Source organism: Pinus tabuliformis, chromosome 1_2, assembly GCF_031772625.1.
Source record: "Pinus tabuliformis cultivar Carrire ecotype Pingquan chromosome 1_2, CPIR1, whole genome shotgun sequence".
Lineage (NCBI taxonomy): Eukaryota > Viridiplantae > Streptophyta > Pinopsida > Pinales > Pinaceae > Pinus > Pinus tabuliformis.
In genome coordinates, this window is record NC_142298.1 from 1,104,453,372 (window position 1) to 1,104,468,163 (window position 14,792).

The window sequence follows — 14,792 nt, forward strand, 5'->3', positions numbered from 1 at the left end:
AATCCATCAAATCCTCTTTAAATCTGTTTTAGAGCAGATTTTCCTCCTGTTTTCCAGCTTGACTGTCCACGTCTTCATCGCTCCTCTTGGATTCCTCTTTAAATTAGAAAAGGGTCAGATGCTCCTGCATCAGACTCCCGAGGTAAAAAAAAATTATGACCTCCTGGTCATATACTTCTCCTGGTCCTTAGCAATTCTACCCACTGCATTTCTTCAGTAGAACTGCTTTTATGATCTTCTGTGAGTTGCAACCAACCTCTGCAGTAACAGTCTCCTCTGTTACACGATACCTCACCAAGCCCTCCGCACTCGGTCTTTTGGCATCCTTCTTGTTCTCTTCTATGGAACCAATTGAGCACACCTTGCTCTATGTTGCTGCGAACCTTCTCACCTTCCGCTGCCGCCATTTGCACAATGGTAAGATCATAAACGCTCCAGCTTTAACACAACTGTACCTCTTCTCCTTCTATTTGCACTCTTCTCCCTTCTCGCAGGAAATACTTTCCCCGCTTTGATAGCACTTGATGAAAATGAGATCTTGGGGTAAGCCAAAATCCCTTTTCATATATAAATCTCGAGCCTGAGCCTTTGGGTTATGGCCCACAAGGCCTTAATGGAAGCGATTTCACTTTTAAAACAAGGATCTTCATTACCATCGGTCATCCATACATAGGAGTCTACATAACCATTTCAAATACACGATATACATGCCAAGTAGTAAGACCCACACTTAACGATAATACTATCCACAACCATATCAGTTCAACAACAACTTTATTAGTTTGACATCGAATTTTTACAATTCGATACCCATTTCTTCCCTGCGCCACACGCTGTCTTCAACAAACAGTCACTTATAACAGAAATCAAAAACCCTTTCAAGCAATGGTTAACATGCCACGGCAATGCTTTGATGCCGACACCCTTTATTAAAATATTCAGTCGATTTCATTCCGATGCCATCTAATCTATTCTCCCCTGCAACTGTGAAACATTTAAACATATATAAACGTAGTCTAGGAATTAATAACGCTGGCTATTCAGCAAACAACTCTGAAGTGACAACCATCCTTCCGGCAAGCAGATGAATTCTATGTTAATTAACATCCCAGCAACGAGATTAGTTCAGGGTTAACACATTCATTAATTATTGGTTCCATACCTCAGTAGATTGATTTTAAAAATGTCCTATGTAAATTATGCCAACAATTTACACTCGAGACATCGTAAATTAACTTGGACAATGTTCAATTTAACACTTCAAACTACACATTCATTCAACAGAAATAGGCCCTCACATGGATTTTAACCGTAAACTTAAATTGTAAAAACTCATGATGCAATAGACAGAAAATTGACATAATCCATAGTTTTGATTATATACAAAAGACTATTGGTCTAAGGCATTGCAGCCTTAGCCAATAAATCCACATAGACTACATTGTATCCTCACTAGCGCGCCCCCCATCTCACGCATACAAACATGCTTATAAAGCATTTGCAAAGCGATGATTTTGTTACAAAAATATCTCAAAAATAGATGCACGTAGATAACAATCCATCAAATCCTCTTTAAATCTGTTTTAGAGCAGATTTTCCTCCTGTTTTCCGGCTTGACTGTCCACGTCTTCATCGCTCCTCTTGGATTCCTCTTTAAATTAGAAAAGGGTCAGATGATCCTGCATCACTTAAGCGCGAGCCAATAAATCACGTCTTAAGAGAATTATACCCATAGATCTCCTTACCGTCCAATCCACAGAAAACTTGACAAATCACCATCCAATTCATTTTAATGCTTGACTGCACTAGATCTCAACCGTTGATCTATCTAGCTTGATACAACGTATATAATGTCATCTCAATACTTTATGTGCTCCAAATATCCATCGTCAATTTGCCTAGCTTGATCCAACAACTATTGCATCATCTCAATACTTTATGTGCTCGAAATCTCCACCATTGATCTGTCTAGCTTGATCCAACGGCTATCGCGCAATCTTGCACAGATTCTTGCACAACTGATATCCACATGAGAGCATGTTAGAAAAGTGTTTTTCTCATGCTATGTGTCACCCAATTAGGCTAATCGCATAAAATTTTGGAATTCTTCTTACAGCCTTGAGGGCACGCGAGAGACTTCTTACTGCCTACAGAAACCCGCTGAATCATTCCACAGGTTTTTAATGTGATAAGATCTCCATCGCTCATCCTTTCCTAATCTTGTTCATCCATCTATTAACTTAAATCTCTGTGATAAGATCTCTTCTTCTCGTCTTTTGTTCATTTTGTTCATTGATGTATTCACTTAATCTCCGCTATAAGATCTTTGTCGCTCATATTTCGTTAACTCTATTCATTCATCTCTTGACTTGAACCTCCCACAATAAAATCTCCACCATTCATCTTCCAATTAGTTCAGTTCATCCATCTATTGGCTTAAACCTCCCATGATAAGATCTCCACCATTCATCTTCCTTTAGTCTTGTTCGTCCATCTATTCATGTAATCACGTGCGATAAGATCTTCGCCTCTCATCTTCCATTTTTATTGTTCGTTGATCGATCCAATGGTTCCCATGCACTGCTACTTCATTATGTCCTCCTTTTCATTGATTTTGATCTTCTCTTTCTCTTCTCCTTAACTCCTTTCATGATTGATTATACCAAAAACCAAAAAATCAAAAACAAACTTACTTTAGTTTCTTTACTTTCACATTAGTTTTCTTTGATTCTCTTTACTTCTATAACTTAGATACTAGCATTATGTTAGTGTTGATTTAGTAATTTTTCTTAGTTTACCTGTTTAAATGGTTAATTAGGATATGGTTTGATTTTGAATTATATGTTGTTTTCTTCATTACTCAAGTAGAGTAGCTCTCTTAGAATAGATTTCCTCTTGTTCCATCAAACGATCAAGCTTCTTCTGACTCTCTAGAAGTCTAGATTGGAACCCATAGGGTCTCCTACTAGATGAACAAGTGACAACATGTAGGAACTTCACTTCTGCTTGTGCATATAGCACTGTCACCTCCAAGTTTGTACGAACCCTAGGTTGATATGTAAATCTAGTAGCCCAGGAGTTGCAGCATCCTTGCTACAATACTAGTTCTCATCAGTTGTCATGTGGATTCGTTCCATCGACCTCTATCCATGAGTTATGTTAATACACTGAATTATATTGTTTTGTGTTCTTCCATTCCAGACTCGTCACCTATTATGAATGAGGATCAATTTGTCTATGAATTTTGTGTTATGCAATCAACCTACGACATCGTTCATGATTAGTGTGTGCAAGAATCTAAAGAAGGACCCAAAGTGAAGGATGGCTCCCTTTCAACCATGCCTCATCCACTTCATCCTGACATCCCTTCTGATTTTTCCACTATTGATTTCCCTTGTGAAAACCGATTTCTCGATGTTTCTATTTGTTATAGACATTTTTGGGCACTGCAACCCCAATCATATATGTCCATAAACCAAGGGCTTGTGAATCCCTAAAAGTGTTGTTTCATACCCTAAAGGAACAAGGTCAGCTAATTACATCATCTCCCAGAAGTAATCCACAGAAAATTGCTCAGAACTCGTCAAAACTAGACCATACAGGTTACTCAATGCTAAGGGTGCGATGCATCTCACCTGCCTTGTGTAAAAGGTGCAATGCATACTGGAAATCCCTTTTTTAGGGTGCGATGGGTGAGAATGTAAAAATGGCAGAGACATTTTGCAAGGTGGATGATCATGGAATCTTCCAAAAACTTCTCCTGTGACACTTGCCCCTCTGAATTCGCCCAGGGATGAGTAAGAGATCGTCAATCTCGAAGTGGAATCAAGAACTATCAGAGAAAAGACTAATCAAAATCCCTGAAGCTGACTCAACTCCCTACAATCATCTATATATGGATCCCTCATCCCAGAGATCCAGAGGCTGGAATTTTGTATGTTGTAAGGAAGTGTTGTTGGTTTCCTGGTGGAATATCATAATGTTGGGTGATCTAAGATTTTGATGAGGTGAAGACGGGCTTTCATGCTAGGAGGATGATGCTGGGTCAGATCAATGGGTTGTAATCCTCTCTTCTAATTTTATATCAATAAAGTTATTCGAGTTTTCCTCCACATTCTTGTATGTTTGATAGTATATGCATTTGTGTGGTCAATATATATCTGGTCCTATATTGCTTATGATTGTAGATCTCTGCACTTTGAAGGTATTATGTTGCTTTGACTTTACGGCTACTCTTTGAAGTGGAGTGGTCAAGGTAGAAGCGACAAATACCTGTCGGTGAGGAGAAGGAACAAGCAAAGAACTGAGCGAAAGACTAAGGTTGGTATTATTTGATCCTCTCCTATCTACTTCTCATAAAGGAAAACAAAATTAACTTTAATGTGTTTGTTTCTAAGATAGCTACCCATCTTAGTGGGACTAGAAGCTCTGCACAGACACTAGATTTCCCAATAAAAAAACGGTGACTCCACTGGGGAGCAAATAGCTTCTTTACTTGTTAATGATTGTTTGCTTTGTAAACTTACAGACGGAGCCTGAAATTAAGCCAACTAGCCTTAGAACTACATTTGCTATGCAAGTGAAAAGTAGATCAATGTTGCTTCAGTCTGTCTCTGGTTTTGTTTATAAACTAGACAATAGATTTGCAAACATCCTAATTTCCCTAGTGGTGGTTCTAGTAACCTCATTAGATCAACCCTTTTGATTTCTATTTATTGACTATCATTAGCTCGGCCTAAATCCCTAAACTAAGCTGCAAACTGTGACCAAGAACCAAGTTGAAGTCTTGTCCCTGGACCATCACACTTTCTCCTTTTGGGAATCTGGATGCATCACACCTCCAATGTGCAGTAGGTGCGCTGCATCACACTTTCCCTGTGTTGTAGGTGCACTGATCAGATAAGACTTCTTCTACTTCCAGATTTTGGTTTCTTTGTTCACTCTCTTCAGCTTTATTTAGGATTTTTGCTGTCTATGATTAGTATACCACTGTGGAAACTCCCTTCCTTTGCATAATTCCACCTCTATAGTACAAATAACTGTGAATGTTTTTATGTATTGTGCGCCATTTACAGTTATCCTTTACAAAAGTAGCGTAATCAAATTGTCTTCTTTTGATTTGGAAGTGTCGCAAGTGTCATTTTTAGTCAAAGAAAAGAATTCTATCGTTCTTGACGGTTGATTATACAATTACTCATGTATTTGATTTGAATTAGTAGTTTTTGAAGTGTCGAAGGAAATTTTCAATTCAAAATCGCAAAGTGTCGCCATTATCTTCCTTTCGTTTTTTGAAGAGAAATTTGTTAGTACTGTTGCTTTGAAAAGATAATTCATATTTGTACTTAGCATTATTCTTGTCATTGGCACATTAAGAAGGCTAAAAAAATACATACATGTGCATTTGCATTTAAACTTCTTGTTGGTTTGATTTAGGATAGTGCATCTAGTGTGTGCTCTCTACTCTATGTTGAAAGAATATCATCTCTCTTTCTTTAGTAGCTAGGATTTTCATTGCAAAAAGAAGATTAAATGATTGTTTATAATCTTAGATTGCATTTTAGGAATTGTATATCTACATCATGCGGTGAACCTGAAAGGAAAATTTCTTAAGCAAGATCAACTGTAAAGTAAATTCAATGAACATAAAAATTCTTTGGAACCTAATGCACAACATTTAGAAGTCTAGGCTAGAGACGTATTATGGCATCGTAAAGCCTGGTAACTATCGCTTTCATTATTGGTTGGGTGACTCCGCCTCTTTGAGACGAAAATTGTAGTATGGATGCGTTCTCCCTCGTACCGTCCAGTATATATTGGGAGACCACAATAGGCTATATCCTTTATCCATAGGAAGCCATGTCTACCGCCCTATCGATCACAATGCATTGAACACATCATTCGGGAAGATTGACTGCCGTACCATAAAAATTATTCTGCAGTTTTTCAATTGGTTTGGTAATCCCTTTGTCTAGATTTCCAGAGTAGTCTCTTTCGTTCCTTTTTAGACTCCTTAAAGGAAGAGGTCCTTTTTAGCACTTGTCACTACAGGTTCATTAAAAATCGAAGGTGACTAGAGTCATCTTCTGTTTTTTCTTGACTCTTAAAAATTGAAAAAGCAAGTTGTGTCAAAGTGTCTAAAATTTATTTTAATTGGAATAACGTGACTATTCCCTCGTTGGTCTTAGGTTGAGAAAATGGAGTCCACCAACCAAGGAATTCCCCTTGGAGGAAATCCTGGTCCTTTTTCCTCTTGGGGAGATGTTGGTGCACCTCATATGGCCACATTGTCACTTCCAAGATTGACGATTGGCTTGCCAATATGACTCTTCTCGACCTTTGTCATTCAGACTACCGTGATTCCTGAAGAGTCAAGTCAGCAACTAGACGATACTAGATTTTCCCCTCAACCTTCTACTTCGTTCACTTCTCCCTCTCCTCCTTCCACTTCACTTGATGACACTGGTAAAGAAAAAAGTCAAGTAACTAAGAAGAAGAAGAAGGGGAAGGAGAAGAAGGAAAAGAAGAAGAAGGAGCCATAAGCAAAAATGGGTTACCATGCATCATCTAGTTAAAATCCGCACACGACATTGTCCAGACCTAAACCTCCATGTGTCATTTGCAAAGGGGACCACTGTCATCGAGATTGTCTTTGTATCCCTCGGATCTTAAGGAACTGGTCCCCTCGTTTGCACAATCCCGTGTCAATAACCTCTAACAACCATGTTGAAAGCACACCATCAACTAGTGAAAGTGAAGCATTTGGATAGAAAAGGAAATGTAAATTTCCTTGTAAACTGTGTGAAGGCGATCATGTCGTCCACCGTTGTCCCTTCCTAGATGAAGTAAAAAGAGTCTTGCATAACCATCCCACTTCGCTGCTGCGGCTTCCTCGTAGATACAAGAAACTCTTTCCGAGTCCATCGCTAGTTGAAAATCTGACCGACACAACTTTGTGGCTGATCGAAGCATCTATCATTAATGATAAACCCGCTGAATCCATACCAGATGAAAGTCAAAAGGTTGAGGTGGCAGTCGACCCAGTCTTGTCTTCGGAAGGTCCATCTTCAGATGATACAATCACCGAAGAGAATGAGAACGACACCGTTCAAATTCTTTTCGTAAACACAAACTTCGATGAACATGGGGGCAATATACCCATTCCTTTACTGCAGGAAGGATGTTCGCCAGAGTCATATCTGACCGTCTATTCGGTCCCACCTCCAAGAAACCTAGTGGTTTCCTTAGATTGGAATCTACTAGGTAGACCCTGTCTACCGTCTAATGTACCATTCTGAATCATTGTACAAGCTTATAGAATGGTCATGGTCGGTACTATCATAGGTGAAGGGGCTTCTGTGAGTATCCTTTCCTCGACTGCTTGGAAAGAACTTTGTTCGCCATCGCTTATGCTTGAGATAAGAAATTTGACAGGCTTCGACAAAGGAACCAGTCGACTATTAGGAATCCTTCCAAATGTGCCTCTAACTTTGAGAAGGAAAATCGCGTATAGGAACATAATGGTAGTACAAGGGCCTTTAGATTACAATCTACTCCTTGGGCGTGACTATATTTATTGCATGGGAGCCATTGTCTCCTCACTCTTTTGAGTAATGTGTTTTCCGCATGAAGGTAGAATGGTCCAGCTCGTAAACGAGCTTTCGTTCCCCGGCTCACACATGCAAAATAGTCAAATACCATCCCTAAATGGTCTTTTCATGCAAGGAATGTCTCATCAATCTCCAGTCCATCCACCTGAAGAACACGAGTAATTCGGGGGTCGTGACTGAAACGCAGGGGCATGCACCTTGGTTTGCTTCGGCAGGAAAACTTTGGGTATAGGGTAGGTTTCCACGAAGGATATATGACTAGTCTGACACCCATCCATATACAAAAATGGGATTAGACCGGATAAGATACCTCCTTTAGAAGGTATTCCTTTCTTGATAGAAATTTTTTTTTTTTGAAAATTGAGGGGTAACCTATAATATGTAGGCCTTTCCTGACAAGGAAATGGTTTTGTTTGCAAATTGAGGGGTAACCTTGAAATTATACTTCACTATACCTGGGGGACTGCAAGCCTTTTTGTGCGCAAGTGAAGAGCGACCATTTATTTTCTTAGTTTGTAGATTCTCAAACCCTTTAAACTCATAGGATTGGTCGTTCTTGGCTTACATAAAGAAAGGATACGGAGAAAAGCTTCGAAAGGTGCAAGCTCCATAAAAATGGAATCTACCGATGAGATGTCCTTATTATATGACTAGCATGAGAAAATTTTATGTGAAGTTCAAGCTTGTCAAAAATTAAACCTAAGTAATGAGCAAATGTTTGCCCTAGAGTTTAAGCTCATTAAAAAATGAACCAATTTCTAGGTTATTAACCATTGTGAATACATTATCATCAGCTCCTAAGCCTTGGTCATGTTCTCATCATCACCTCCACTCTGTTTTAGTCAATCATTCACCTCCATTTGATTGTTTACCCGTTTTTGAGGAATAGCTACGAAGAGTGATTCTATTAGCCATCCTTGTGACACTTTCGTGATTGGAAAATTCCAAACCTTACCTGGAATCAGCTGCTACCTAAAATTATCACACGTTCCTTGAAAAACGAGTCTCCTTTAAGCTCTTTTTTCCTAACTCATAAAATATGAAAATATCATCGAGCAGTTGGCCTCTCCAGCTTGTTAAAGCTACCAAGAGTGTTATCCCTCCTCTAGATTTTAATCTTTTGGACCTCAGGGATTATTACAGAAAAAGATCGAGCGCTTGTTTTGTTCGGACTTAAGGGAATATATGATGAAAAAGGATTATTTGAGTTTCCTTTACATCCCTTTTCAGACTCTCTAAAATTGAAAAAGGACTGAGTTATCTTTGTCTTTAAACTCGTTAAAACCAATAGCGACAAACTTGTCCATATAGACAAGAATGAGTTTCATTGTCGCTAGGCTTGTTAAATCATAGTGACGAGTTTGCCCGAAGGGAAAATTATAGAACAAGCATATGTTATCCTCCTCGAGCTTGATAAAAATAATGAGGTACTGGTCAACAATGACTGGGGAAAAATTGGGAAGAAAAATTGAAGAAACTTTATTGGTAACAAAGTCGCTCTTGAACATGACACTTTCACTCCATGTTTGGGTCTGGTTGGGTTATTCCATTCACTAGTCATATTACCATTGGTCCACCATACCATCCATATTTGGGGTTAATGCTACCAATCCATTTCAATGTCGCCGATATGTTCAAGAGAATTCAATCAAACAATTCACCAACCCATTTTGTGTCTCATCCACTACAATACCTTTACACTTCATTCTTTCATGATCGCCACCTTGAACCCTGTATCATCAGATCGTTTTCACCTCCAAAATTCATTTTCTCTGTTCTGTGTCGTAGATGTGGGATTCATTAAGGCCCTCCTACGACAGGTCACTTCTTTTCGACATCAGCTCATTATCCAAGAATTCAACCTAGGAGCAACCCTTTCAGTACTTTGAAGCTTGCATGCCTCAATGGCAATTTTCTCACTTTATATGACAGGTTTACATCAATGGCCTTTGACCGAGAGATTTTGCATGGAGTTCGATGCCAAGTTCCTTTTTCACACCATGCAAATTGTATTTTCGTACCTTGAGGGTCATCATCATTATCGGTGATTCTTCGCGTTCCTGTTAACAGCTTACATCATTGGCTGGTAATCAGGCGATGTCTTTCCATGTTCGACTCCAGAAATTTTTTCACATGAATCGACTTGTACTTCGAGCAAAGATTGGAGATGTTTTGAAGACCCTAGATCTAGTTTCATCCATCCGGGCTCCGATATATTCAGCAAAATAAAGACATCAAATGTACATCATTGCTGAACAGATGATCATCCAAATCAAAGGATGATGGCTCTATCAGAATCATTAGTCTGCCACAAAAACGGTTGACTGCCCTCTGTACATGAAAATGAATTTATAAAGCTGAGCATGGGAATGCCTACCTTAGCTAGATCATGAAAATATTATGAAGATAATGTATTGTATTGTATCTTATTACAGGTCACCTTCTAGCTCGAAAAACCTCGGATCCTCATGATAAAGCATTTCAGCCAACATCAAAATTTTAACGACCTCATGCTTTAGGGGGCAACTGTTATACAAATTTTTGGGCACTGCAACCCCAATCATATATGTCCATAAACCAAGGGCTTCTGAATCCCTAAAAGTATTGTTTCATGCCCTAAAGGAGCAAGGTTAGCTAATTACATCATCTCCCAGAAGTTCTCCGCAGAAAACTACTCAGAACTGGTCAAAACGAGACCATACACGTTACTCAATGCTAAGGGTGTGATGCATCTCACCTACCCAGTGTAAAAGGTGCGACGCATACTAGAAAGCCTTTCTGTAGGGTGCAATGGGTGAGAATGGAAAATGGACGAGATAGTTTGCAAGGTGGATGATCATGGAATCTTCTAGAAACTTCTCCTGTGACACTTGCCTCTCTGAATTCGCCCAGGGATGAGTAAGAGATCATCAATCTCCAAGTGGAATCAAGAACTATTAGAGAGAAGAAAATAATCAAAATCCCAAAAGCTGACTCACCTCCCTGTAGTCATCTATATATGGATCCCTCATCCCAAAGATCCAGAGGCTGGAATTTTGTATCTTGTAAGGAAGTACTGTTGGTTTCCTAGTGGAATATCATAGTGTTGGGCGATCTAAGATTTTCATGAGGTGAAGAAGGGATTCCATGCTGGGAGGATGATGCTAGGTCAGATCAATGGGTTGTGATCCTCTCTTCTAATCTTTATATCAGCTCCTCTTAACCATCCTCCTTAAGCATTAATTCATTGGTCTAATCAAATCATAAAACAGTAATAAATTAATTAATCATATATTTATTAATTAATTAATTAATTAATTAAATTAAAACATATATATATATATATAATAATAATAACAATAATTATATATATATATATATATATATATATATATATATATATAATAACAATAATAATATAGACACATTTTTCATCAAACTTTTTTATATAATTAAATTAAAAATTAAAAATTATAATAGAATGAAGAAATTAAAATAAATAAATAATTAATAATAATTTAACAATCATAATAAACAAATAATTAAATATAACAAATAAATAAAAAAATTAATTAATTAATTTAATTAAATTAAATATATATATATATATATATATATATATATATATATATATATATCAAACTTTTTTATTAAAATATATAATTAAATTAAAAAAATTAAAAGTTAAAAAATTAAAATAGAATAAAGAAATTAAAATAAATAAAAAATAAATAATAATTTAATAATCATAATAAAAAGATAATTAAATATAACAAATAAATAAATAAATAAATAATTAATTAATTAATTAATTAATCAAAGTAAATTATAAATATATATATATATATATATATATAGACACGTATTTCATCAAATTTTTTTATTAAAACATATAATTAAATTAAAAATTAAAAGTTAAAGAATATTATAATATAATAAAGAAATTATAATAAATAAAAAATTAATAATAATTTAATAATCAGAATAAACAAATAATTAAATATAACAAATAAATAAATAATTAAGTAATTAAGTAATTTAAACTTATTAATAATGTATCATTATTCAAAACAATTAACTTTCCATTTAATTAAATTAAAAAACAAAATAAATAAATAAACAAATAAATAAAATATTTAAATAAATAAATAAATACATTGGCCGACCTAATTTCTCACATCTTTCTTTAATAACCTAGATATATATACCCTAAACTCAGCTCATGGATACATCATTAAGATTGAAGATTATCTATTGTCGCGTCCCCTGATGATGGACTCACTTGGTAGTCTGAAACGTTGGGTTCTCAAAACTCTTCAACATGTCATTCCTCCTCTATCTAAAAGGTATTCACATTTTGCTCCACATTCTTGTATGTTTGATAGTATATGCATTTGTGTGGTCAATATATATCTGGTCCTATATTGCTTATGATTGTACATCTGTACACTTTGAAGGTATTACGCTGCTTTGACTTTACAGGTACTCTTTGAAGTGGAGTGGTCAAGGGAGAAGTGGCAAAGACCTGTCGGTGAGGAGAAGGAACAAGCAAAGAATCGAGCGAAAGACTGATGTTGGTATTCTTTGATCCTCTCCTATCTACTTCTCATAAAGGAAAACGAAAGTAACTTTAATATATTTGTTTCTAAGATAGCTACCCATCTTAGTGGGACTAGCAGCTCTGCATAGACATTAGATTTCCTGATAACACTATTTCCAATCTTTCACAGGACACGTCGGATGTCAGTCTGTCATAACAACATGAATAGGACACATCTTCCTCCAGAAATCCATCCAATCTATCATATGTCATTACTGAAAACATAGAGGGTGAACATCTCTACTTGTCATCAACCCCTCTGCCCAATTCATCAAATCGTGAGGATACCAACAAACATCCTAAATTTTTTGATCTTGTCTATCGTCATCTCTCTACTTCTCCATCTAATCACAATGTTGATTCAATCTTTGTTAATCTATCTAGGACACTGGTACACAATGATCTATCTATCAACAGAGTCGAAACCCCATAGACTTTCAAGGCACTTCAGCATGAGGTCATGCTTATGTTAGGCCCTCACTGTCCTGAGGTTGGCTTCGCTTCTAGTCAGGAAATTGTTGAAACACTCAAGGCTCTTCATCACTCTCTGCTTTGCATTGAAGATCAACCAAACACCCAGATTTTGCTTCCTCCACTCAAACTACAAGATCCCATCGCTCATGTGTTAGAGGAATCTTACACAGCAAGCATGCATGCACAACATAAGTGGTCTAACTTTCTCACGTTTGCTTGTGTGTCACAATCAAGAGAATGCACACACTCAACATATCCATGCATTGTAGCACAACACCATGGTAGCTCCACAAAGTGCATGTCATGCTCTTTCACTCATCTATGTTCTATGGTTGCTTGTAAACTCGAAGTGTGGTTGTCTTCGCTATTATATCTTTCTTTTTTGCTGGTTCACATAGGTTTCTTGTTCACAAACCATGCCTTCACCAACATGGGTCAACCAATGCGCCAGTGGCTGCATTGGAAGTATCACTTCATGTGAGATGGCCCATCCATCGTTAGGTTAGGAGTAGGAGTAGTGCTTTCTTTCAGTATGTTTGCTTGCATGCTTATTTTCTTAGTTGGTTTGTTGGTTTGTTCACCTCCTTGCTTGTTTGCTTACTTTATTTTCTTTCACTTTTTCTTTTGCTTCTACTTTTCTGTGTTGTTTATTTTCTTGTTTTGTTCGTAGGTTAGTTTTGGATGAAACCATGTATGGCTCTTGAAACAAGCTGGATAAAGTACAAGAGGAATTGTACAACTATGCACATTTGGTTATTTGTTGTCTACTCTCTTATATAAGAACTTTTTGTCTTTAGTCCATGATACATCAACGGAAAATACGTACTATTTGAACTGAACCTTGGAGGAAACACAATGCTTACACACTCACTAGTATCAACTACTCTAATGAGTTGTTTTTGGGTTAATCCTTGTCAGCTCAGTCAAGTAGAGTAAGGTGAGGGGGGAACTTAACAAGCACATCAGAGGTATGATAAACTACTTCTCTATAGGAGAAAACTCTTATGCTCTCAATAAGTCAGGATCCCTCTTCTGCCTCTGAAATGAATAAGTGTTATGCACTGTTATGAAGATGAAAAATGAAAAAGTGAAAAAAAAAGTTTGAAAAAATGAAAAATAAAGAAGGTGAAAGAAGAGAAAGGCTTCCTATGCATGTAGGTGATGTAATTAACTCTGTCGGGGTACTCACTAGGCTTCCTTGTATCGGAGCCATGCTTGTGTTCTTATGTGACTCCCCCAAGATACAGTCCAGGCCTACTGGCAGTAGAGAAACACCAAAGATGAAACTAAGACTCAGAAAACTATACTTCTTGTGCACCAATATACCACTAAACACCATTAAAAACAACTATGTTGTGTCGGCTTCGAATGTGTGTCAATCGACCAAGAGCTTGGCAGATGCTACATCTTACAATTAGCCTAGTGTAAAACCAAGACAAGATGAGAACTTAACAATACCTCCAGAGGTGTTAGACTTGATTTTCATGAACCAGGTCCATTCGGAGAGCTTGAGTTCTACAAATGTGTCACCAAGTATTGTATCAGCTACAACCACCATCCTAGTATTCCGCTCCCATCCATCCAGGTTGAATTTTCCAATAAGAAACTAGTCAAATAGCTAAATACATCAAACTATTCACCTACTCTACATAAAAGTAGGAACTAATTACCAAACACGTTTTTCCATTTAATACATCATTAAAATTAGGAATACTTATAAAAAAACCACTAATTATACTAGCCTAAGGCATTACACCACCTTACAATTTCATTTTATAACCTTTGAGTCTCAAACAATTCAAACTATCAATTCAAATAATGTTGATTGTCTAGCTTCATAGCAAATGAGCCAGTTTCGTAGCAAAGAAGTATCCCTCCAAGTTTTGTGACCTCCTCTAAAAAGAATGAGAAAATGAGTATTCTTGAAATTTCTATGTGATAGTGCTGAACTCCTCAGATATGTTTCACATTTTTTGCAGAGCTCTTCCTCACCTGTAGAAAACTTTAGCATCACATTGTTAAGTTTCGTAGCACCTCTAAACTTTCATAGTGACTTCAAATTTTTGGGCATAAGATGGCTTCCTATGATGTAAAATGTTGGAGGAAATAGGTAGGTGTTGTGACATCCTTAT